Source organism: Canis aureus, chromosome 6 (assembly GCF_053574225.1).
Source record: "Canis aureus isolate CA01 chromosome 6, VMU_Caureus_v.1.0, whole genome shotgun sequence".
NCBI classification, from domain to species: domain Eukaryota; kingdom Metazoa; phylum Chordata; class Mammalia; order Carnivora; family Canidae; genus Canis; species Canis aureus.
Window position 1 is genome coordinate 60,081,699 of NC_135616.1, and position 25,600 is coordinate 60,107,298.

A 25,600-nucleotide genomic window follows, 5' to 3' on the forward strand; every position below is an offset into this window, starting at 1 on the left:
ATAAATAGCACATAGTGCATACATGTATCATACATGTCATATGTATAGTGCTGTTTGGGGTAACTCGAATGAATTTCTTACAGCTTAAAGAACTTAAGGAATTGGGCAGCCCGGGTGGCTCAGCGGTTTAGCGCTGCCTTTGGCCCTGGGTGTGATCCTAGAGACCCGGGATCGAGTCCCACGTTGGGCTCCCTGCATGGAGCCTGCTTCTCCCTCTGCCTGTGTCTCTGCCCAAAAAGAACTTAAGGAATTAATTTGCTTGCACATTCCTTAGAGTAGGGCAATCCAGTGTGCAGGCTGGGTAAGAAATAGTATTTTAGGTAGTGTGTAGAGCATTAAAAAATACTGTTTTGCATAGTTTGAATAATAGGACTTGGTATTTATTAAGGATTTAATAGAGACTTGGCGCTGTTCTAAGCATTTTACCTTTATCAATTCATTGAATCATCATGATAATTGGCAAACTGTACATATTATTGTTTTCATTTTAAAGAGAAACAGAAGGCTAGCCATTTTGCCTAAGGTTATATACAATATGTAAGCGGCAGAGCTAGGATTTGAACATAGGTGGTATAGTTGTACAGTTTAGTTGGAGATTTCAGGACCTCTTCTGAGTATTGAGGGTCACAAAGATATAGAGAAATTGAACAATATTGTTAACTGATTTGCCCTAATTAACATTTATAGAATAGTCCACCTAAACAACAGCTGAGTGTTCATCTCAGTTCTTTTTTTTATTTTACTTTTTTTGTTTTTTAAAGATTTTATTTATTTATTTATGAGAGACACAGAGAGACAGAGAGAGAGAGAGAGAGGCAGAGACACAGGCAGAGGGAGAAGCAGGCCTCACGCAGGGAACCCGATGTGGGACTCGATCCTGGGACTCCAGGATCACGCCCCAGGCCGAAGGCAGGTGCCAAACCGCTGAGCCACCCAGGAATCCCCGTCTCAATTCTTCTTAAGTACATTTTCCATGATGGACCATACTTGAGACCATAAAACAAGTCTCAATAATTTAAAAGGGTTGAGAACCTATGTTCTCTAATCACAGTAGAATTAAATTAGAAATTATTAGCAGAAAACTGTGGAAAATTTGCTAATACTTGGAAACTAAATACAAATCTAAATAACCTATGCATCAAAGAATAGATCAAAAGGAAATTTTTTAAAAAATTTTTTTATTTATTATTTATGATAGTCACACAGAGAGAGAAAGAGAGAGAGAGAGAGAGAGGCAGAGACACAGGCAGAGGGAGAAGCAGGCTCCATGTACCAGGAACCCAACGTGGGATTCGATCCCGGGTCTCCAGGATGGCGCCCTGGGCCAAAGGCAGGCACTAAACCACTGCGCCACCCAGGGATCCCCCAAAAGGAAATTAAAAAGCATTTTTTTATTAAAGATTTTATTTGTTTATTCATGAGAGACAGAGAGTGAGAGAGAGAGAGGCAGAGACAGAAGAAAGAAGAAGGCTCCCCACAAGGAGCCTGATGTGGGACTCGATCCCGGATCCTGGGATCAGGACATGAACTGAAGGCAGACGCTAAACCGCTGAGCCATCCAGGCATCCCTAAAAAGTATTTTTTATTAATGAAAACACAACATACCAGAATTTATGAGGTGCCACTAGATCAGTACCTAGGAGGGAATTTATAGCACTGAATGCCTATATTAAAAACGAAAAGATTTCAAATTAATTACCTTCACTTCTACCTTAAGAAATTAGAAAACAAGCAGATTAAACCAGAATAATTAAAAGGAAATGGTAAAGATCAGCGTGGGGAAAATGTATAGAAAACAGAAAAACAATAGACAAAAATCATAAACCAAAAACTGTTTCTTTGGGAAGTTCCACACAATTAATAAAGCTTTAACTAGACTGCTTAGTATCAGGAATGACAGAGGTGACATCACTATAGATTCTACAGACAATAAAAGGATAATAAGGGAGTATTATAAATAACATTATGCTTATACGTTTACAACAGAGATGAAATGGACAGATTCTTCAAAAGACACACACTGCTAAATTCATTCAAGAAGGAATACTTCTATCTGGTAAAGAAATTGATTCTATTAAAATATACCCACCAAAAAAACCTCTAGGCCCAGATGGCTTCACAACTGAATTCTAAATATTTAAGGAATAAATTATACCAGTTCTAAACAAAGTTTCAGAAAATTGCAGAGAAAAGAATATTTATTAATATTACCAGCATTACCCTTAATTTCAAACTAGATAAAGACATTAGGAAAAAGATGAGCATACCTGCACAAATTCTAAAGAAATTATAGCAAATCAAATGCAAACATTTTTAAAACAAAACATCATGACCAAGTAGGGTTTATTCTAGGAATGCAAGGTTAGTTTAGCATTTAAAACCAATCAATAGGGGTGCTTGGGTGGCTCAGTGTTTGAGCCTCTGCTTTTGGCTCAGTTTATGATCCCAGGGTCATGGGATCGGCCCTGCATTGGGCTCCCTGTGGGGAGACTGCTTCGCCCTCTGCCTATGTCTCTGCCTCTCTCTGTGTCTCTCATGAATAAATAAATAAAATCTTTTAAAAATAAAAAAATAAAACAAATCAATGTAATTTATTCTGTTAACCAACTAAAAAAAAGCCATATGATTATCTCCATAAATGAAAAAATATATATAAAGAAAAAAGCATTTGATAATCTTACCTACATTCCAGGTAGTAACTCTGGGCAAATTAGGATTAGAAAGGGACTTTTTCAACCCAATAAAGGACATCTCTGAAAAAACTACAGATAATACAGTTTTAATGGTAGGAGACCAGATGCTTTCTCCTTAAGACCTGGCACAAGGCAAGATTGTCTGTGCTCACTACTTCTGTTCCACAGTGTACTAGGGGTTCTAGGCAGTGTAGTCAAGCAAGAAAAAAAAAAGGCTTCTAGAATGGAAAGAAGGAAGTTGCAGTATCTTCTTTTTTTTTTTTTTTGCAGATGACAGGACTACAGAAAATCTGTTGAAACCTACAAAACTACTAAAACTAAGTGAATTTAGTAAAGTTGCAGGATACAGGATTCATATATAAAACATCAGTTGTACTTTTTAAAAATTTTTTTTAAAATTTTTATTTATTCATGATAGTCACACACACAGAGAGAGAGAGAGGCAGAGACACAGGCAGAGGGAGAAGCAGGCTCCATGCACCGGGAGCCCGACATGGGACTCGATCCCGGGTCTCCAGGATCGCGCCCTGGGCCAAAGGCAGGTGCAAAACCGCTGCGCCACCCAGGGATCCCCCATCAGTTGTACTTCTTAAACTAGAACAATTAGTTAAAAATTGAATGTAATATAAGCAATACCATTGGCAGTAGCAGTACGTATGAAATACTGAAAACTATACAGCATTGTTGAACAGAATCCCCAAATTGATCTGTTGATTCAGTGCAATCCCATTCCAAAATCTGCATTGGTGGTTCAGTGGTAGAATTCTCGCCTGCCATTCCAAAATCTTAGCATGCTTTTTTGTAGAAATTGACAAGCTGATTCTAAAATTCATTTAGAAATGTAAAGGACTGGGATGCCTGGGTGGTTCAGTGGTTAAGCGTCTGCCTTTGGCTCAGGGCGTGATCCTGGAGTCTCAGGATTGAGTGCCACATTGGGCTCCCTGCATGAAGCCTGCTTCTCCCTCTCCCTGTGTCTCTGCCTCTCTCTGTGTGTGTGTCTCATGAATAAATGAATAAATTTTTTTTTTTTTTTTTTTGAAGAGGGGGTCCCTGGGTGGCTCAGTGGTTTAATGCCTACCTTCGGCCCAGGGCATGATCCTGGAGTCCAGGATCAAGTCCTGCATTGGGCTCCCTGCATGGAGCCTGCTTCTCCCTCTGCCCCCCCCCCCTCATAAATAAGTAAAATCTTTTTTTTTTTTTTTTTAAAAGAAAGAAAAGAAATATTAAGGACCTAAAATATCAGAAACAACTTTGAAAAAGAACAAAGTTGAAGGGTTAATACTATCAGATATCACAATTCATTCTAAAACTAAAGTAATCAAAACAAGTGTAAAGGTAGATAAATAGATTAGTGGGATAGAAGAGTCCAGAAATAAGCCAATGCATATGTAGACAACTGGATTTTAACCAAGTACAAAGGCAATTCAGCAAAGAAAGGATAGCCTTTCTTTTGACATCATTTGACAAATGATTGGTGGCACATATACAAGCACATGATTTTCAATCTGTATCTTGCCTGTAGAAATTAACTCAAAATGAATCTTATTTAGACTTAAATGTAAAAACCTAAAATTATAAAACTTTTAGACAAAACCAGGAGAAAATCTTTGTGATCTTGAGTTAGGCAAGTATTTTTAAATGTAACATCAAAAGCATGATTCAGGGATCCCTGGGTGGCGCAGCGGTTGGTTTGGCGCCTGCCTTTGGCCCAGGGCGCGATCCTGGAGACCCGGGATCGAATCCCACATCAGGCTCCCGGTGCATGGAGCCTGCTTCTTCCTCTGCCTGTGTCTCTGCCTCATTCTCTCTCTCTCTCTCTCTCTCTCTGTGACTATCACAAATAAATAAAAAAAAAATTTAAAAAAAAACAGTAAAAAAAAAAAGCATGATTCATAAAACAACACATTGAAGAAATGAACTTTTATCAAATTAAAAATGTGTGCTTTTCAAAAATATTAGAATGAAAAGATAAGTTGTAGAATGGAGAAAACATTTGCAAATCAAGTATCTAAGGATTTATATCTAGGATATATAAAGAATTCTCAAAAATATTTATATATAACAAATATTAGTCATTAGAAAAATGTAAATTAGAAGCATAGTGAGCTACCAATACATACCTTCTAGAATGACCAAAAAGGCTAATTAATTACCAAGTGTTGCTAAGGGTGTCAAAGAACTCAAACTCTATACTTTGCTGTTGGAACTGTTAAGTAGTACAACCATTTTAGAAAGTACTTTGTTAAAATGTTAAATATAGTAGACCTAGTAGCTGTTCTATACCTAGATATTTACTGAAGAGAAAAGACTTGCATACTAATATTCACAGCAACTTTATTTGTAATAACTACTAAAATTCAGACTTCTCAATAGATGAATGGATAAACAAATTATGATATATCTGTACTACTTAGCAATAAAAAGAAATGGGCTGTTGATACACAACAACAACACAGATGAATCTTAAAATAATTATGCTGAATGAAAGAAACCAGGCACTTTGAGAACAACTAGGTATGTTCACTATCTTGATCGTAGAGGTTTTTTCTTGGGTGTTTACTGTATGCTTTGAACATGTGCAGTTTATTGCACACCACCTGTGTATAAATAAAGCTGTTTATAAAAAGTGATGTGATAAAGCTCCTAATGTAGATGTGAATTGGTAAAAGAGTTATTACTAAAAGCTTTATATACCATGCATGATTGCTGTACCTTTCATGTAATTATTTTAAGTATACTCAAAGCAGAAAAAGTCAGTTGAAATCTTTTTCATAGAAGTCATCAAGAAATTTAACTCACTGGAAGCAATGGTTCTCAACTGGGGTGATTTTGCCCCCCAGGGGACATTTTGTAGTATCTGGAGACATTTGATTGTCAAACTGTTAATGATGTCTAGTGGATAGAGGCCACAGATGGCTACCAAACAGTCTACAATGCACAGCACAGTCCCTTTCAACAGAGAATTATCTGGTCTCAAATGTCAATAGTGCTAGGGTTGAGAAACCCTGATTATCTAAACCCTGAGTATCTAAAGTCATTGTAGCTGCTTGTTATTTGAATCCTGTGTTATTACACATTCCTGTATTGAACACTGCTATTGACAAAACAAGTTGCTAAACAAAAATCTTTGAAGAAACTAGTGTCTTATACTTCTGGGAATGTGTGAATGATATGAGACTCTCATTTTTGAAATATTTTTTTAAGGATTTATTTATATGAGAGAAAGTACAAGCAGGAGGAACAGAAGGAGAGGGAGAGAGAAACTCAAGCAGACTCAGCTCTGAGGGCAGAGCCAGACTTGGGGCTTCATCTGAGCTGAAACCAAGTCGTTTGTACCACCCAAGCGCCCTGAAATTATTTTTGTATAGCTACCTGGAGTTGACCTATTTGGATATGTCGCAATATTTGTTTTCATATAATTTGAAAAAAAGGTCAAAACATCACCACCACCATGGATATAATTTCCCAACCACGGCTATTAGAGGCTATCAGTAGAGCCTAATTTTAATCAGTGGACTAAAATTTAGTTTTTGTTTGGTTTTGAAATAACTAGTGGCTATTTGAAATACGAAGTTTAGATTTAAGAGACATTAATTTTAAATGCCTATCTTTTGCCCATGTTCCACATACAGACCAAGGACCCTTGTTCTCAGATCAGATACTTCAGCAGTTTTTACACGATGATACTTGGATATTAGGATTTTCTTTTTCCATCTTAAAAGAGAACCCAAGGGAGGAAAGGCAAATTTGAGTGGAAGAAAGAGGGCTAAGGACAAGTATTTGGATTGGGTTGAGAACATTGGCTCTTAATACGTTGCTGGTGTGGAGTGTTATTTTTCCAATAGAGTCATTCTTGGACTTTTGTATATTTGATTAGGAGTAACTTGCTGCTACTACAGATATATCTGCAGCTGCACCGGAAGACTGATGTTACATGGCTGAATTTGGTCTACATACAGCTGCCTTCTGCATACCCCCATCTATTATGCTAATGGAGTGCTTTTTGAAGTTGAATCTGTCCTGGTTTTTGTTCTACATCAGGGATCTGCAAACTTTCTGTAAAGGCCCAAATCATAAATACTTTAGGCTTTTTTTTGCAGGCCAGTCTGTTGCATCTATTCAGGTCTACCTTTGCGGGGGGGAAGTAACCTATAAACAATATATAAATGAATGAGCATGGCTGTATTCTAATAAGACAACTTTAATTTACAAAAACAGGGCTGGATTCAGCTTGTGGGCAGGTTTGCCATCCCCCTGTTCTAGACCATCAGCATTTCCTCTTTGGGACATTTGGTGTTAGTTCCCAATGGTAACTGGTTGCAAATGGAAGAAAATGGTGCCCTTTCACTTGTAGCTGCTCTTGATGAACTAGATGGCTTTTATAGATGATGGTGTGGAATAAGTGAATGACATGAACTATAAAGGAGAGGAAGAATGATAAGGCATGGTTATGCCCTTTTCTCGCTTACAACCCAACCCATATGCAGATGGTCAACAGCTTCTAGCAAGTTTACTTTTGAGAAGTCTATGGGATTAGGTTTTTAAAAATGTAAGATAATCTCCTGCCTGAAGTAGGGCAATAACCTCCTTATTGCTGTCTCTGCTTTTACGGTTCTTTCTCTAATCCACCAGCCTCCACACATGTTGCCAGTTCCTTTTCTAAAATAAAAGTGTTATGGCACACATCCCTGCCTGTAGTTACTGTATAACTCCCAGTCACCCAGAATAGTGGTTCTTTACCACTTTTTATTCCTGGGCCCTTTTGAAAATCATTTGATAGCTCTGAATCCAGGAAAATTAATTTTTGTGTGTTCGTTACACAATTTTCATACCTTTGGGAGGTTGTGCAGTTCATGGCCCTAGGATTTAATTCATGGTCTCTTAGGTAAGGAATTTTGATGGAGAGAATCAAGTGCCTATTTCTTCCCATGCTGTTGTACATGCTTCATGACCTGTCTCCAGCCTGTCTTTGAAATTTGTTGTCGGTGTTGCCTTCTTCCCTCCCCTGCCTTCTCTCTCCGTCTCTCTTTCTCTCTCACACACACATGCACACACACACACACACACACACACACACACTTTTTTTTCTGCAAAGAATTAACCAGTATTCATTCTTCTGCCATGCTGGTTTCTTCATTTCTTCTGTCTTTGCGAGTGTGATTTTCTCTTGCCGGGAATGTCCTTACTACTTCTCTCCATCTGCCCAGTTTCTACTTGTTAAGACTCATTTCAAATATCAGATTCTTAGTGAAGACTTCCCTGATATTTCCTCTTTGTCAAACATAAGTAAGTATGAAGGAATTGTAGCCAATGAGACAGGAAAGTCTTCCTTTTTGGGGGTTGGGATGGGAGGAGAATGAGGGGACGAAAACTCTGAGGGAAGATTTCTTTGCTCTTTGCTAAGAGATCTTCCTCTTCACCTCTTTGAGCCTCAGTTTCCTAAGTTGAATATGATAATATTTATCTTGGGCTGTTCAATAAAGAGCAAGGTTCCAATCTTTACAGCACCTTAATATTTAGACAGGAAGTGCTTTTCTGGTCAGGGGGTGATCCTAAACATATGCAGGAGTCAGCATCTTCAGAGACCCACTTCTGCTAGTTCTGAATAAACTGTCCTAATGGAAAACTATATTGTAAATTTACTAAAGCAAGATTTCTTGAAATCCTTCTGCTGAAATTATTTTAAGGTGTGTGTAAGGTACAAATTGCCATGCAAGTATTTGTGTTGTTATAGGTATTGCTACTTTTTAAAAGGCCAGTGGGATTTTTACTGTTAGAGTACATGGTGCTTTTTTGGCTAGTGAGTTGCTGATAGAATAGATCTCTCTTTCACAAATTAGCACTTGTGGTTTTCACTATTCTGTGAATGACTTGATGAGTGTATGACATGATGATTTGTGATTTTGCTGAGCACAGATGTGTTACTAGTCCATCACACTGTTGTCAAAAACCAGCCACTGTAGAGTTTGGGATAAAGAAGAACCATAGCTTTTTGTTTTGCTGGGCAAAAGAGGTTGGAGCAGGCTAAGGCCTTCAAAACTGTAAGCCTGCCCGGAGGAAGGGGCTGGGGGGATTTATAAGGAAATACAGGATCTAGCTTGTTTTGACAGTATCGTGTACATGCTGCTAGCCTCCTTGGTCATGTTTTCAGGGTAGTACCAGGTTTGTGAAACAAAAGCCTAGGAAGGGAGGAGGGGAGGTTTTCCAAAAAGAGGAGAAAGATTACTTTGTTGAAAATTGAGCCTCTTTGCTGAAGCATTAGTGCAGTCATTTTGATTTTTGTTCAGCTTTATGCTTTTAAGTGGCCTCAAGCAGGTAGGCATATCTCTGTGGCACTGGATATGCTCTACTTTTTTGTATGGTAACTTTTGTTGCCAGTACTGTTTATGCTGCCCAAGCCAACTCCTAGTGCTGATGACAAAAGAGAAGCAAAAAGCAATAGGTCTAAGAAGAGGAATTTTGGATAGAATAAAATGTAAGATTATGTGATGGCTTAAAATAATGGTATAAATCAGTCCACTTTGCGATTTGTATGGCAGTGTAATAATAAGTATAAATTACACTATTTTTAGATTCATTAAAAGGCTTGTAGGAGTAAAAAAAAAAAAAAGTTAGTTATACTTTAATGTGTTGTATGCCATAGCAGTATTTTCAAATTTGGGGATTTTTTTCAAGATGACCAGAGACAGATTTCTCATAACATCACGGATCTGTTGTACTTGAAGTTATCACCTTGGTTATCTATTTGTTGAGACTTCTGAATTCAGTAGGAATGACTAATATGGTTTCTCTCTGTGTGTGCAATATAAATCTCTCCTTCTGAAAGTAACTTCTAAGATCATATAAATTAGTAGTCCATTTATAAGGACTCTACCTTTTTATTGCCTAAGGATAAAGTCCAGGCTTTTCTTTTTATTGTAATAAACATTGCCCTTTTTACCTACTTCTCCAGACTCAGTTTCTAAAGCTTCTCAGCTTTCTTTTACATTTTGCTCTTTTAATTATACTGTGCTTAGCGATTGGGAGTTCCCTGAATGACTGTGACAAAGGATTTCACCATTCCTAGCCTTTGTACATGCTATTTCCTGTGTTTCCATGTTCACCTGATGAACTTCTATTAAAAGTGAAGATGGAGAGAAACTGGATATTTCACTGTCTGCCACTGCTGAGTTTTCACAGTATTTAAACATTCAGTGAGGGGTTTGTTAGGGGGTGGGGTAATTTTGTATTGTAGAAAGCGCTGAGGATTTGGGAGCCAAAGACTTAACATTTAAGACCTACCTCTATGATGAACTAATTATGGGAGCTTGGCCAGGTCACATAACCTCCCATGAGATTGTTGTCTTCTGTAAAATCGGGGGATTGAAAAAAACCGTAAGCAAACTTGCTTTTTTCCCCTCTTCCTTTTCTTTGTCTTTCCTTCCATTTTTCTTCCCTCCCCTTCTTTCATTCTTACACATTTAAAGAATACAGTATTTTTCCATTACTTGATAGTAAATTACTACAGCTGTGATTTTTCAAGAGTGGGTATAGGGCATGCCCTGGGAGTAAAATAAAGGAAGACCTGGGGATTTGAAATGTACCCTAATTTGAGATCTCCAAAGATCTGAAACTTTCCACCTCTTAAATAATATTCATCTATATTATTCTTTGTATTAATAGCATGAGACAAAAATATTTGTGGGTATATGTAGCTTTAATTCTAAAAGACTGTTCAGGGAGTCCATCTTGGCTCTGAAGTAAAAAGTGACCAATCACGCCATCTGTTGGTGAGAGTTGTACTTTTTATTGGATGTGTAGCTTAGTTTCTACGAAATTTTGCAAATAAAGGTTTTTAAGTTGAGCTTCTGTATAATTCAGGGGAATTAACAGGGTCCCCCCTCCCTACTTTTTGTTTTGAAATAATTTCAAACTGTCAGTTATAAGTAGGTCAGAGTCACAAAGTCACCAGTTTTTTTTAACATTTTGCCCCATTTGCCCTATTATTTCATATACATATGGATACTGTTTTTCTGAAATATTTGAAATTAGTTTGAATACCTTATACCCTTCTACTTTTTAATATTTCAATTTTATTTCTTAACAGAATTATTCAATTTTATTCTTAACAGTGTAGTTATCAAATTTAGGAAACTGATACAGTACTTTTTTTTTTTTTTAAGATTTAATTTATTTATTCATGATAGACACGGGGGTGGGGCGGGTGGCAGGCAGAGACACAGGCAGAGGAAGAAGCAGGCTCCATGCAGGCATCCTGACTCGGGACTCCATCCTGGGTCTCCAGGATCAGGCCCTGGGCTGAAGGCAGTGCTAAACCACTGAGCCACCCGGGCTGCCCAGTACTTTAATCTATAGTTAATAATTTTGTTATTAATCCACAGTTAATAATTTTTTAAATTGTTCTGATATTTTATAGCATTTACTGCCCTCCAGTACAGGCTCTTTAATTGTCATGTCTCTTGAGTTTCCTTTAATTTGTAATGGTTCTTTAGCCTTTCCTTGTGCTTCATGAAACATTGAGATTTTTAAAAGAATGAATTCATAAAATGTTCCTCAGTTTATTTTTGTCCATTTCCTCGACATTAAATTCAGGTTATGCACACCGCCAGCTCAGCTTCTCATAAGTAATGTGCCCTTCCCAGAGTATCACAACAGAAGCACATGATGTCATTGTGTTCCTTGTTGTCAATGGTAATTTTGATCCACACTCTGAAGGTGTTGTCCTGTTTCTTCACATGGTGTAGCTATTTCTTTTCCTCTTGCAGCTAATAAGCAATCTGTGGGAAGACACCATTTTTGTTTTTTACTTTTTTCTAATGAAAATAATGTCTCTATAGAAAATTTAAAAAATACAGGTAAGCCAAAATTAGGAAAAAGTGACTTGGAAATCTAGAAATAGCTACATTGTAGTGCATGTTGGTATAATCTCTGATCTATACTATACTAATGATAATGACAGAAGGGTTATACCTTAAGTACTGTTTGGTAAGTTGCTTTATTCATTTAGCAGTATATTGTGAATATTTTCCCACATGTCACTGAGTTTCTTCTGTGGTATTTTAGTGACTGCATAGTGTTGCATTGTGTATAATCCTTTGCCAATGGATTGTTCCGTGATGTTCAGCTTAGCCTCACATTTCAGGTACAAGAATTTCTTGGGGCCCAGGCTATTTAATTGCTCTTCTTTTTAGGCTTTTTCTCTTTTCTTAGAGCTTAAGAGAAGCAATGCTGTACTGTTAGCCCATGTGAAATTTTCACTCCAACAGTATAGTCCTTGACAAACTGTGCTATTCCATAGTTTGGTACTACCACACTGAGTTCCTTTCTCTGACCATTTCTGGGCCTATAGTGGCATACTTCTGCCAAATATATAAAGCTGTTTCTGATTCAGCTGGATTGTTTTAATGCTTTAATTGTTAATATTGTATAGTATGTTGAGTTTTTTGTTTTATTTCAAATATATAGTTTTATGAGTTAAATGGACGTTTATGGGCTAGTCTTCTGAGCAGAGCGTCTGGCTAAAATGCACACACACACCCCCACCAAAACCAAAAACATACAGAAACATTTGGAGCACAGCTTATCTTTTTGCTTGCAACTTTCTGTTATCTGAATTCTAGTTAACCTATATTTATATTTTGGGCCAGGTTGCCTGGGAGATCTCAGAACTCTTAGGTATTAGAATCACTTGGCAAATTATCTTCAGTGAACCTTCTCTACTGGAGATAGAGCAGAACCTTTAAAGGCATACTTAAGACTTTTCCTCTTTATTGTTCAGTCATTTGAAAATCTCTCTTCAAGTATTTCGTTTGCGGCCAGTTAGGTACATGGATATATAAGCTCTCTGCTTAGATATGGGCCAGTTAATAAATGGATCATTCCAGTATTGCTGCACTTCAGTACAAATGCAGCAAAATCACATCTGAAAGGCTATGTGTAGTCTTTGACTTAAGGTAAAACCATTAAAAAAAAAAAGGTAAAACCATTTTAATGCTAGTGAATTCTTTAAAGTTGCTTCATTATTTTTAATCCTTTCTTTACACTTTGGATGGCTGCTATTTTATAGATGGTGGGGTACATTTTACATGGGTCAGTTATTTTCCGTTGCTCTTAATATATGCATTCTACTCCAGGTAGGGTAATAAGGTGGCATCGTGATAGGTGAAACAATTTCCTGCTATCCTTATCTTTTTCTTTTTAATTTAAGATCTTAGTTTAGTCTGTTTTGAAAATCGGCTTTCTCCAGATTCTCATACACATCTTGAGTATGTACCTAAATATTTAGAGATAAAATATATGCCTGGAAAAAATATAAAGGTATTTAACTTAAATAATAATTTGGTAATGATCTACAAACTGTCTTGCTAGGAAACAATTAATTTAGTTTTTTGACATGAGTCTTCTAAATGTGTGGATTAATTTAGACATCATCATTTTTTTTTTCTTTTGCAACGTGGGTGGTGTGAAATTGCTAAACCTGTCATTGTGGTTGGCTCACAGTGATTGAAGTTTCTCCAGAATTTTTTTTTCCTTATAGTTTGGTGTGTTCTTCTTTTCCATGGGAATTGCTATCTTTCAAAAAAATGCTTGCCACCCTTTGATTAAGAACGATTTGAAGCTTAGAATTGTTTTAATCACTTATTCTATAATACTAGGGTTAAATGGAATAATTTCAAGCTGCATGCTTTTGGATAAATTTATAAAATAATTTATAACATTTATGTTTAATTTTCACTTAGAAATTAATCTCTCTTAGGAAACCCATCATCAGTTTAGTGGCTTAGTATTGCAACACACTTGTATATCTATCTTTTCTTTGTCCTGAGAGATATAATTATTATTGGTTAACATGTATACATATTTAGACCTTCTTTCAAAGGAATGAAATTTTTTTCAAGATTTTATTTATTTATTTAAGAGAGAGAACAAGCAAGGGGAGGGGCAGAGGGAGAAGCAGGCTCCCCACTGGGCAGGGAGCCTGATGGGACCCTGGGATCATACCTGAGCTCTGAAGGCAGATGCTTAACTGACAACCACACAGGCACCCTGAAATGAATGTTTTTTAAGTAGAAGTATTTTTTAATCATTTGGTAAATTTCTTTTCCAGTGTACTTAAGTCTTTCAAAATGCTTCATTTAGTGGAATACTTTTACTCTTTCTAATCCATTGATTTATATTGTAATTTTCACATGCTTCTGGAATTTAGAAGTAGAAGTGTGCCTCCTCCTCTGCTTTTTTTCTTTTTTAAGCCATGTCACTGATAGATGGACTTGGAGCCTGTGGTTAAATATTAGCAAAGTTTTTTGTCCAAGGCCTTACAGCTGGCTGATAGTGCCTAGACTAGGATTTGAACCCAGGGCTTTTTGAGTCCTAAATCTGTGTTCTTTCTATTATACTATACCATTTCTAGATACATGGGATTTTTTCCTTTGATTTCTTTTAATTCTTACAGAATCTCTCTGAGGTGTATTTTGTCATTCCTTATTTATAAATGAAGAAACCAAAGTTCAGAGATTAAATAACCCAGCATAAGACACCTGGTTAAAGTCCTAGAGTTAGTATTCCATATCTCATGATTTTACCAATGAACTGCTGTCTCTTCTCCTTGGTATAGAGTGGGGGGAGGGGAGTTTTGCAGGTAGTATTCATGAATTGACATGAATTCCATTAATTTTTTGTTAATATCCTCTAACTAGGATTGCCATTTCCACAGCACCAGGGATTCTGAATTAGAAACTGGTAATGGGGATTCCTCGGTGGCTCAGCGGTTGGGCGGCTGCCTTGAGCTCAGGTCATGATCCCGGGATCTGGGATCGAGTCCTGCATCAGGCTCCTGCAAAGAGCCTGCTTCTTCCTCTGCCTGTGTCTCTGCCCCGCCCCACCCCCCTGTGTGTCTCTCTTGAATAAATAAATAAATCTTAAAAAAAAAAAAAAAAAACTGGTGGTGGTAGGAGAAAGGTGACTGATGTGAAGGGGGTACAATGTGACCATGGAGATTTATACAGCAGAAGACTAGAAGAAAGTCCTAGTGAGCAGAGATTGGAGAAGCTTGGCTAAGAAAGAGGTCTGCATACCACTTGAGATACTTTGCTGTTTTTGGCAAAAGGTGGAAGAGTGTTGTTTACTATTCACCTTCCCTCAGACATAGTGGCATACCTCTGGCCACCAAAATACCTTGAAAATACTGGTTTAAACCTTGAAATACTGGTTTTAGTTTTCTAAGATCACTTCCCTACTTAAGAGACCTTTCATGATTCCTGGTGCTTGTCCCTTCTGATCTAAATTCCCCCAGTTGGCAATTGAGATCCTCCACAGTCTGGTCCCATCACTTCTTCGAACCTTTCCAGAGTTCACTACAAAGGTTCTGCTAAGCCTGCAGGTCAGCACTCCACATTGCACTTCCTCTCTAGGTCATCCCCACTTTTAAATTTGCACTCTTGTTTATGGTGTTTTTATTTCTCCCTTCTTCTGACCCTTCACCTTGTCTTTCTTTTTTCTAAGATTTTATTTATTTATTAATGAGGGAGAGAGAGACAGACAGAGCAGCAGAGACACAGCAGAGGGAGAAGCAGGCTCCATGCAGGGAGCCTGACTCGGAACTCGATCTGGGGTCTCCAGGATCACACCCTGGACTGAAGGCGGCACTAAACTGATGAGCCATGGGGGCTGCCCTTGTCTTTCTTTATAAACCTACACATCATTTCATTCTGTAGAGATCATGTGACTCTTGAAGCTGAATAGAAGTATAATGGATAGTAGTATTCTGATTATTTCATTTCCTGCTCTTTTCCCTTCTACTTGCTCCGAGTAGGAATAGCTTTTAGGTTCCCTTTTCTGTTTCCCTCCTTCCCTCATTTTGTTCTCTCCTCTTCCTTCTCCCTTCCACCTTTCCTTTCTCTCTTCCCCACACTCCTCCTCTGTTGTTTTATTTCTATCCATTTATCAATTCATCTGTTTTTTCTGTCCTTAATTTTTTCCCTCCATCTGTCCTCCCTTTTTTCCTTCTTCCAGCTGTCTGTCCCTACTGTGTAGACTTGGGCAAATTACCTATCCTTTTATTTCTAAAAATGGGGTATAATGTTATATTTCATAGGGTTATTCCAATGATTGAATTGTTAATGAAAAGCACTCAGAACAGGCCCGTGAGGTAATAAGCACTCCTGGATGTTATCTTTTGTTTGTGACTGTTGTACTGATTTGTGTATTCTAATATACAATTCCGATATAAAACAAATGCTAGAATCCACGGTAAAAGGAGAAATAGTTCTCTTTTTTGCATAAAAGTAGATAATTTTAAAAGTATTTATAGAAATTAATTTTGAACTTTTAAGCACTTAGACAATAATCAAAACATTAGTCCTATTAATCATAATAATTATTTCTGCTTTGAGACAAATTAGTTTTTCATGTATTACATTTTTAATTGCTTGCCATATAGATTAATTTTGTGGTCAATTCTTTGTCTAAAAGTGTCTTTATTTTGCCTTCTCTTGAATGAGAATGTAGCTGGGTATGGAATTGTAGGTTGACAGTTATTTTCTCTTAGCACTTTGAAGATACTTTCTTTTTTTCTGTGTGCATTATTTTTGTTGAGAAGCTTTTCATATAATTTTGTTCCTATGTAAGTAAAGTGCCTTATTCCACTTGCTTTTAAAACAAATATTCTCCAGTTTAGAGTAATGTATATACAATATGACTCTTTTTATTTTTCCTGCTCAGGGCTTATGATTCCTAAATATAAAGAGGTTTATGTCTTCCACATATTCTGGGAACTTCTCAGCCTTTTTCATTATCTCTTTCCTCTAGAACTTTCCTTAGACTGTGTTATATCTTATTCTATTTTTCCTTTCTCAGTCTCTACATATTTTCTGTATCATTAACTCTTTGTATAGAATTTTTATGTAATTTCCTGTCTCTTTTCTACTTCATAAATTCTCTTCAGTTGTGTTTAATATGATGTTTAATTCTCCAGTGATTATATTTTTCTTTTCTTAAAAAAATATTTTTTATTTGGCCTTCTAACAAATATTTGTCTTGCATTCTTTGTAACGTCTTATTGTGTTTCCAGTTTCTTCTTTTTAAGGTTGCTGATTTTAACCTTTATTAGATACATTTTCATCTAAATTTTTCAAAAGGTAATCCCAATAATTGTTGTGTTTCCCGCTCTTATGTATAGTGTGTCGTTTGCTTATAGAGTTGATAAATATTTATTTTGAGCTTGCCAGTGGGGCTTTATTCATAGGAATCCCACATTGCCTTTTTGTTCCCTCCATCTGTCTTGGGTTCCCAGGAGTTTTTGACTTTTGAATATATTTTGAGGATATTTTGTCTTAAGGGACTTGAACCATGCTGATAGTATAAATTCAAATTCTATATCTGCTGGAGTATGCCTAGGATTACTGATTTTCATTTTGTAGACAAATTTGTGGACACTCTCCTCTAGCCTTAATGTTAAGCTCAGGACAAACAAGTTCCCTTATCTTATAACAATTTTCTTCTTTTCTTTTCTTTTCTTTTCTTTTCTTTTCTTTTCTTTTCTTTTCTTTTCTTTTCTTTTTTTCTTTCTTTCTTTTTCTTTTCTCTTTTCTCTTTTTTCTTTTTCTTTTTCTTTTTCTTTTTCTTTTCTTTTTTTCTTCTTACATTGGTAGGGTAGACCACCAGTCTCTTTCTTTTTAAAATAAACCATCTTACATTGATAGGGTGGGTTAGGGAGGAGAGAGTGTGTCTCTGTTCTCATCTCTTAGTTGTCTTGTCTATCCAACTGGTATCAAAATTTAACCTACAATTCTTAAATTTCTTTTGTAGTACAATGGTTTCTTTAAAAAAGATTTTATTTCTTTATTTGTGCGAGAGAGAGTGCACAGACGGGGGTGTAGGGGCGGAGGGAAAGGGAGAAGCAGACTCCCCTTGAATAGGGAGCCTGATGTAGGGCTCTGAAACCATGACCTGACCCAAAGATCCCAGGACTCTGAGTCCATGACCTGAGCCAAAGACAGATACTTACCCCATTGAGCCACCCACACACCCCAAGATTTTTATCTAGTTTATCAGATATATTGCTGGAAGTAGAAATCCTCATCATATCCTCTTAAATATGTGTAGTATTGTATGTATTGATTATTTGATTGCCATTCACCTTATATTTTAATTGGGCATTTATATAATGTTGTCCTGTAAATGACTACTTTATTCAGTTATTCACTTTTTTGGTAAATACTAATTAATAAGTAGGTAATTGAGATCAATTATTGTGTTCATGTGTACATTAATGAAAAGGTAAAATAATGGTTTTTGTGTCATGTTTTAAGTATTGGGTCTTTAATATCAAGGAACTCTAAATCCAGTAGGGAGAAATACATAAATAAATGAGAAAAGATGGCATTAGAATTTTGACAAAAGAGCAGCGGAAACACAGAGGCAGGAGGCATTGGGGGACTCATATAACCCTGCGAGTGTACATCAGAACCTTTTTCTTTTTAATTTTTTTTGTAATACCTTGGATTTTATTTATTTATTTATTTATTTATTTATTTATTTATTTATTTAAATAAATTTATTTTTTATTGGTGTTCAATTTACCAACATACAGAATAACACCCAGTGCTCATCCCTTCAAGTGCCCCCTCAGTGCCTGTCACCCATTCACCCCCACACCCTGCCCTCCTCCCCTTCCACCACCCCTAGTTCGTTTCCCAGAGTTAGGAGTCTTTATGTTCTGTCTCCCTTTCTGATATTTACCACACATTTCTTCTCCCTTCCCTTATATTCCCTTTCACTATTATTTACATTCCCCAAATGAATGAGAACATATAATGTTTGTCCTTCTCCGACTGACTTACTTCACTCAGCATAATACCCTCCAGTTCCATCCACATTGAAGCAAATGGTGGGTATTTGTCGTTTCTAATGGCTGAGTAATATTCCATTGTATACATAAACCACATCTTCTTTATCCATCCATCTTTCGATGGACACCGAGGCTCCTTCCACAGTTTGGCTATTGTGGACATTGCTGCTATAAACATCGGGGTGCAGGTGTCCCGGTGTTTGATTGCATCTGTATCTTTGGGGTAAATCCCCAACAGTGCAATTGCTGGGTCGTAGGGCAGGTCTATTTTTAACTCTTTGAGGAACCTCCACCCAGTTTTCCAGAGTGGCTGCACCAGTTCACATTCCCACCAACAGTGTAAGAGGGTTCCCTTTTCTCCGCATCCTCTCCAACATTTGTGGTTTCCTGCCTTGTTAATTTTCCCCATTTTCACTGGTGTGAGGTGGTACCTCATTGTGGTTTTGATTTGTATTTCCCTGATGGCAAATGATACAGAGCATTTTCTCATGTGCATGTTGGCCATGTCTATGTCTTCCTCTGTGAGATTTCTCTTCATGTCTTTTGCCCATTTCATGATTGGATTGTTTGTTTCTTTGGTGTTGAGTTTAAGAAGTTCTTTATAGATCTTGGAAACTAGCCCTTTATCTGATATGTCATTTGCAAATATCTTCTCCCATTCTGTAGGTTGTCTTTGAGTTTTGTTGACTGTATCCTTTGCTGTGCAAAAGCTTCATATCTTGATGAAGTCCCAATAGTTTATTTTTGCTTTTGTTTCTTTTGCCTTCGTGGATGTATCTTGCAAGAAGTTACTGTGGCCGAGTTCAAAAAGGGTGTTGCCTGTGTTCTCCTCTAGGATTTTGAGGAATCTTGTCTCACATTTAGATCTTTCATCCATTTTGAGTTTATCTTTGTGTATGGTGCAAGAGAGTGGTCTAGTTTCATTCTTCTGCATGTGGATGTCCAAATTTCCCAGCACCATTTCTTGAAGAGATTGTCTGTCTTCCAATGGATAGTCTTTCCTCCTTTATCGAATATTAGTTGACCATAAAGTTCAGGGTTCACTTCTGGGTTCTCTATTCTGTTCCATTGATCTATGTGTCTGTTTTTGTGCCAGTACCACACTGTCTTGATGACCACAGCTTTGTAGTACAACCTGAAATCTGGCATTGTGATGCCCCCAGCTATGGTTTTCTTTTTTAAAATTCCCCTGGCTATTCGGGGTCTTTTCTGATTCCACACAAATCTTAAAATAATTTGTTGTAACTCTCTGAAGAAAGTCCATGGTATTTTGATAGGGATTGCATTAAACGTGTAAATTGCCATGGGTAACATTGACATTTTCACAATATTAATTCTGCCAATCCATGAGCACAGAATATTTTTCCATCTCTTTGTGTCTTCCTCAATTTCTTTCAGAAGTGTTCTATAGTTTTTAGGGTATAGATCCTTTACCTCTTTGGTTAGGTTTATTCCTAGGTATCTTATGCTTTTGGGTGCAATTGTAAATGGGATTGACTCCTTAATTTCTCTTTCTTCAGTCTCATTGTTAGTGTATAGAAATGCCACTGATTTCTGGGCATTGATTTTGTATCCTGCCACGCTACCAAATTGCTGTATGAGTTCTAGCAATCTTGGGGTGGAGTCTTTTGGGTTTTCTTTTTTTTTTTTTTTTTTTTTTTAAATTTTTTATTTTTTATTTATGATAGTCACAGAGAGAGGGAGAGGCAGAGACACAGGCAGAGAGAGAAGCAGGCTCCATGCACCGGGAGCCTGATGTGGGATTCGATCCGGGGTCTCCAGGATCGTGCCCTGGGCCAAAGGCAGGCGCCAAACCGCTACGCCACCCAGGGATCCCTCTTTTGGGTTTTCTATGTAGAGTCTAGCAATCTTGGGGTTTAGTCTTTTGGGTTTTCTATGTAGAGTATCATGTCATTGGCGAAGAGGGAGAGTTTGACTTCTTCTTTGCCAATTTGAATGCCTTTAATGTCTTTTTGTTGTCTGATTGCTGAGGCTAGGATTTCCAGTACTATGTTGAATAGCAGTGGTGAGAGTGGACATCCCTGTCTTGTTCCTGATCTTAGGGGAAAGGCTCCCAGTGCTTCCCCATTGAGAATGATATTTGCTGTGGGCTTTTCGTAGATGGCTTTTAAGATGTTGAGGAATGTTCCCTCTATCCCTACACTCTGAAGAGTTTTGATCAGGAGTGGATGCTGTATTTTGTCAAATGCTTTCTCTGCATCTAATGAGAGGATCATATGGTTCTTGGTTTTTCTCTTGCTGATATGGTGAATCACATTGATTGTTTTACGGGTGTTGAACCAGCCTTGTGTCCTGGGAATAAATCCTACTTGGTCATGGTGAATAATTTTCTTAATGTACTGTTGGATCCTATTGGCTAGTATCTTTTTTTTTTTTTTTCAATTTTTATTTATTTATGATAGTCACAGAGAGAGAGAGAGAGGCAGAGACACAGGCCGAGGGAGAAGCAGGCTCCATGCACCGGGAGCCCGACGTGGGATTCGATCCTGGGTCTCCAGGATCGCGCCCTGGGCCAAAGGCAGGCGCCAAACCGCTGCGCCACCCAGGGATCCCCTATTGGCTAGTATCTTGTTGAGAATTTTTGCATCCATGTTCATCAGGGATATTGGTCTGTAATTCTCCTTTTTGGTGGGGTCTTTGGTTTCGGAATTAAGGTGATGCTGGCCTCATAGAACGAATTTGGAAGTACTCCATCTCTTTCTATCTTTCCAAACAGCTTTCGTAGAATAGGTATGGTTTCTTCTTTAAACGTTTGATAGAATTCCCCTGGGAAGCTATCTGGCCCTGGACTTTTGTGTCTTGGGAGGTTTTTGATGACTGCTTCAATTCCTCCCTGGTTATTGGCCTGTTCAGGTTTTCTATTTCTTCCTGTTCCATTTTTGGTAGTTTGTGGCTTTCCAGGAATGCGTCCATTTCTTCTAGATTGCCTAATTTATTGGCATATAGCTGTTCATAATCTGTTTTTAAAATCGTTTGTATTTCCTTGGTGTTGGTAGTGATCTCTCCTTTCTCATTCATGATTTTATTAATTTGTGTATTCTCTCTTCTTTTTAATAAGGCTGGCTAATGGTTTATCTATCTTATTAATTCTTTCAAAGAACCAACTCCTGGTTCTGTTGATCTGTTCCACAGTTTTTCTGGTCTCGATTTCGTTGATTTCTGCTCGAATCTCTATTAACTCTCTTCTTCTGCTGCGTGTAGGATCTATTTGCTGTTTTTTCTCTAGCTCCTTGATGTTGTAAGGTTAGCTTTTGTATTTGAGTTCTTTCCAGTTTTTGAATGGATGCTTGTATTGCGATGTATTTCCCCCTTAGGACTGCTTTTGCTGCATCCCAAAGATTTTGAATGGTTGTATCTTCATTCTCATTAGTTTCCATGAATCTTTTTAATTCTTCCTTAATTTCCTGGTTGACCCTTTCATCTTTTAGCAGGATGGTCCTTAACCTCCACATGTTTGAGGTCCTTCCAAACTTCTTGTTGTGATTTAATTCTAATTTCAAGGCATTATGGTCTGAGAATATGCAGGGGACGATCCCAATCTTTTGGTATCGGTTCAGACCCGATTTGTGACCCAGTATGTGGTCTGTTCTTGAGAAAGTTCCATGTGCACTTGAGAAGAATTGTATTCAGTTGAGTTTGGATGTTAAGTTCTGTAGATATCTGTGAAATCCATTTGGTCCCATGTATCATTTAAAGCTCTCGTTTCTTTGGAGATGTTGTGCTTAGAAGACCTATCGAGTATAGAAAGAGCTAGATTGAAGTCACCAAGTATAAGTGTATTATTATCTAAGTATTTCTTCACTTTGGTTATTTTTTTTTTTTTTTAAAGATTTTATTTATTTACTCATGAGAAACAGAGAGGCAGAGACACAGGCAGAGGGAGAAGCAGGCTCCATGCAGGGAGCCTGACGTGGGACTCGATCCCGGGAGTCCGGGATCAGGCCCTGGGCTGAAGGCAACACTAAACCGCTGAGCCACCTGGGCTGCCCTTCACTTTGGTTATTAATTGATTGATATATTTGGCAGCTCCCACATTCGGGGCATATATATTGAGGATTGTTAAGTCCTCTTGTTGGATAGATCCTTTAAGTATGATATAGTGTCCCTCTTCATCTTTCACTACAGTCTTCGGGGTAAATTTTAGTTTATCTGATATAAGGATGGCTACCCCTGCTTTCTTTTGAGGACCATTTGAATAGTAAATGGTTCTCCAAACTTTTATTTTCAGGCTGTAGGTGTCCTTCTGTAACTTGAATTTTTTAAGGGTGGCAATAGCAAAGATAATTTTGCTTAGTGTTATGCTAGAAACGGTTTTAAGATGCAACCATGTTTTTTTAGTAAACTTGCTAGAATAGCTCGATATCAGTTATGTCAAAAACCAGATCTTTTTTCTTTGTAACTCAAGAGCATTCTGGTGACTTTAATTATTGAAACAAAGTACTGGGGAATTGGGACTAACTTCTCATTTTCTTAGATTAAAAAAATAGAGGTGGTAAAAGTTTAACTGTCACAAATGCTGAAAGTGAGTTGCCTTAATGGTATACACAGGCTGTGTAATTTCTTTTTTTTTTTTTTTTTTTTTTGAGAGTGAGTGAGAAAGAGCACACATGGGGGTGAGGGGCAAGGAGGAACAGAGGGAGAGGGGGAAGCAGACTCCCCGCTGAGCAGGGAGCCTGACATGGGGCACAATCCTGGGACTCCGAGATTATGACCTGAGCCAAAGGCAGACGCTTAACTGACTGAGCCACCCAGTTGCCCCCCACCAGGCTATTTAAATCTTTGGACCTTCCATGAGTGTCATGTAAAATATATCTTTAATACTTACTTAAAAATGTTAAAGGAGAGCAAGCTCTTTAATAAGTTTTAAATACTAAACAGCAATTATAGTGTTTTAATTTTACCCTCTTTTTTTCTCATGAAAATTGTAAGAATATTGTTACTATGAAGGTTTAGTTTCTATTGTTGAACCTTCATTTCTATTTTCTTCTTTTGTATAGTTGTCCATTTGAATTTCTTAATGTGGTTGTGTACAAGGGCATTAAAATGGTTCTCACAGTTGTAAATATCGCTTGATTAAATAAGCTGTATCTAGTTTTTTCTTTCTCCAGAGTTTTTATGAGTTTCATAAGATGAGATTTTAAGCCAAAGTGTATTAGCATATCAGTTCTGTATTGTCTGAATGTTTCCAAAGAAATTGCTCTAATTAATTTCATTTCCCTACCATTTCCCTTATGGTTGTTTAACTCATTTAGAGTATTTCTATAAAACTATTAAATTTCTGTAGCGTAATATTCCTAATGATGATAGCATAACTTGTTTTAGAAAAGAATATGTAACTACTACTGTGAAATGAGATTAGTGAGAAGTTGACATTTTTACTTTAATCCTTGTTCATTTGGTTAGAAAATACTGGCTTCTGGTGTGAATATCATTGAGAAAGCAAGTGTTTAGGAGACTGAATATGTCTGCAATTTAACAATCTAGTTCAGTGACCTCAAGGAAGGAACTAAATCTACACGTTTCAGATTTCCTGTTTGGGGATTATATTGCGTGGAAAGAAGCAATATCCTTGTTTTTGGATTATAATTGCTTAGAAAGAAGCAATATACTTGTTTTGGAATTTAAACCCAGAAGAGATTAACTGTCTTTAGAGGTTTCAGAAGAGAATAAGTAGGAAATAATGAATTTCGTTAAAAAAAGAGCGGTTGTGATGTTGGTATTTATGAATGATTGTGCCATTCATAGCACTAGGAAAAGCATGTATTTGTGTTGTTTAATTTGAACTTTCCTGTGTGCAAAGTACAGAAAGGTTAAAAATAAACCCATTTTTGTCTCTAAGGACTTAGTGTTTTTATGGTATCATATGAGGTTTTGTTGTACTTAAGCAATATTAAATACTACTGACATGTAGTACATTTATAAATAGTTTTGAGTACAATTTTCTTTAAGGTATGCTTTGCTGTACTTATTAATTTTTTTACATGTAATGAATTTTAATATAAGCTTAGTAATATGGAATATTTGAGTGGTATTTTAATTAAAACCAGGCAGAGAAGATTGATCCTTATCGTTTAGAATGTGTAATGTCTTATAGTTTAAAAATGTATAATTTTTATTCCTGGTCTGTATTATCTCATTTTCAGTAAATAATAGTAAAAAATATATATATATTTGAAGAGTAGATTAAGAATACATTTCCTTTAACAATTTAATTAAAATATTTTTCTTAACACTAGGGGGCACTCTTGAATTACAGATTCATATCTAAATCCATCTACACTCGCACTGTGGTTTGAAATTATTTGAAAACATGTCATTGCGAACTGAGTGTTGACTTCAGAGAGAATTTGGATTATCAAGCTCCTAGTTTGTAGTAGTGTAAATACAAGTTGATCCTTAATAGTGTTTGTCATAAGGATAATGAAGCTTATGAAATGCTGTAGATTGGAGGAAATTAAAGTATTTCAGTGCTCTGTTCACCTTTGCATTGGTTTTCTAAATGGGTTCTTTTTTTTTAATTTTTTTTTCTAAATGGGTTCTAAATGGTTTTTAAAACCCATTATTTCTAATATCTTTCTCATTTAAAAAAAGTCTAGCACCATGTCTTGCTCTTAGCAGGTACTTAGGGTATCCGAAGAAATGAAGATTAATTTAAAATTTAAGATGTGGCCGAAGGCTGCTATCATTAATAATAATTTTTAAGCATTTGAAAACCAGCAGCATATTTTGCTACATACAGGAAACATTTTAGACATTTTCATTCACTTGTGTTTGCAGTTAGGATTTTGGAGATACCCACGAGCATGTATTTTGCCAGAGGTATATTTCTAAGGTTTTTGTCTTCTTTAATTCGAAGGCTCTATGGAATTTAAGCTTTGTGTGGATTAAATAAACAAAATCTGCATCATCCTAATTGCATCCTTACCATGTTTCAGCATTGTTTTATGGGCTTCGTATGTATTCATTTCTCCTCACCACAACTCTATGAGGCAGGTAGCTACTGTTATCTTTAATAGATAAGGAAACGGAACCCAGAAAA

The 25,600-nt window shown here is 36.9% G+C and overlaps 1 protein-coding gene across 8 annotated transcripts in view; it reads left to right on the plus strand.

Moving 5' to 3' along the window:
* The window catches only part of RALGPS2 (Ral GEF with PH domain and SH3 binding motif 2), a 158,861-nt gene that overhangs the window by 16,234 nt on the left and 117,027 nt on the right, over window positions 1-25,600 (plus strand). Inside the window, exon 1 of one of the 8 annotated variants that reach the window (XM_077901840.1) lies at window positions 11,398-11,548. The exons of 6 other annotated variants lie outside the window; for them this stretch is intronic. The gene's annotated coding sequence lies outside the window, so the exon portion shown is untranslated. Of the gene's footprint in view, window positions 1-11,397; window positions 11,549-12,509; window positions 12,647-25,600 lie in introns of those variants that run through there. One more of the 8 variants, XM_077901839.1, reaches the window with a different exon arrangement.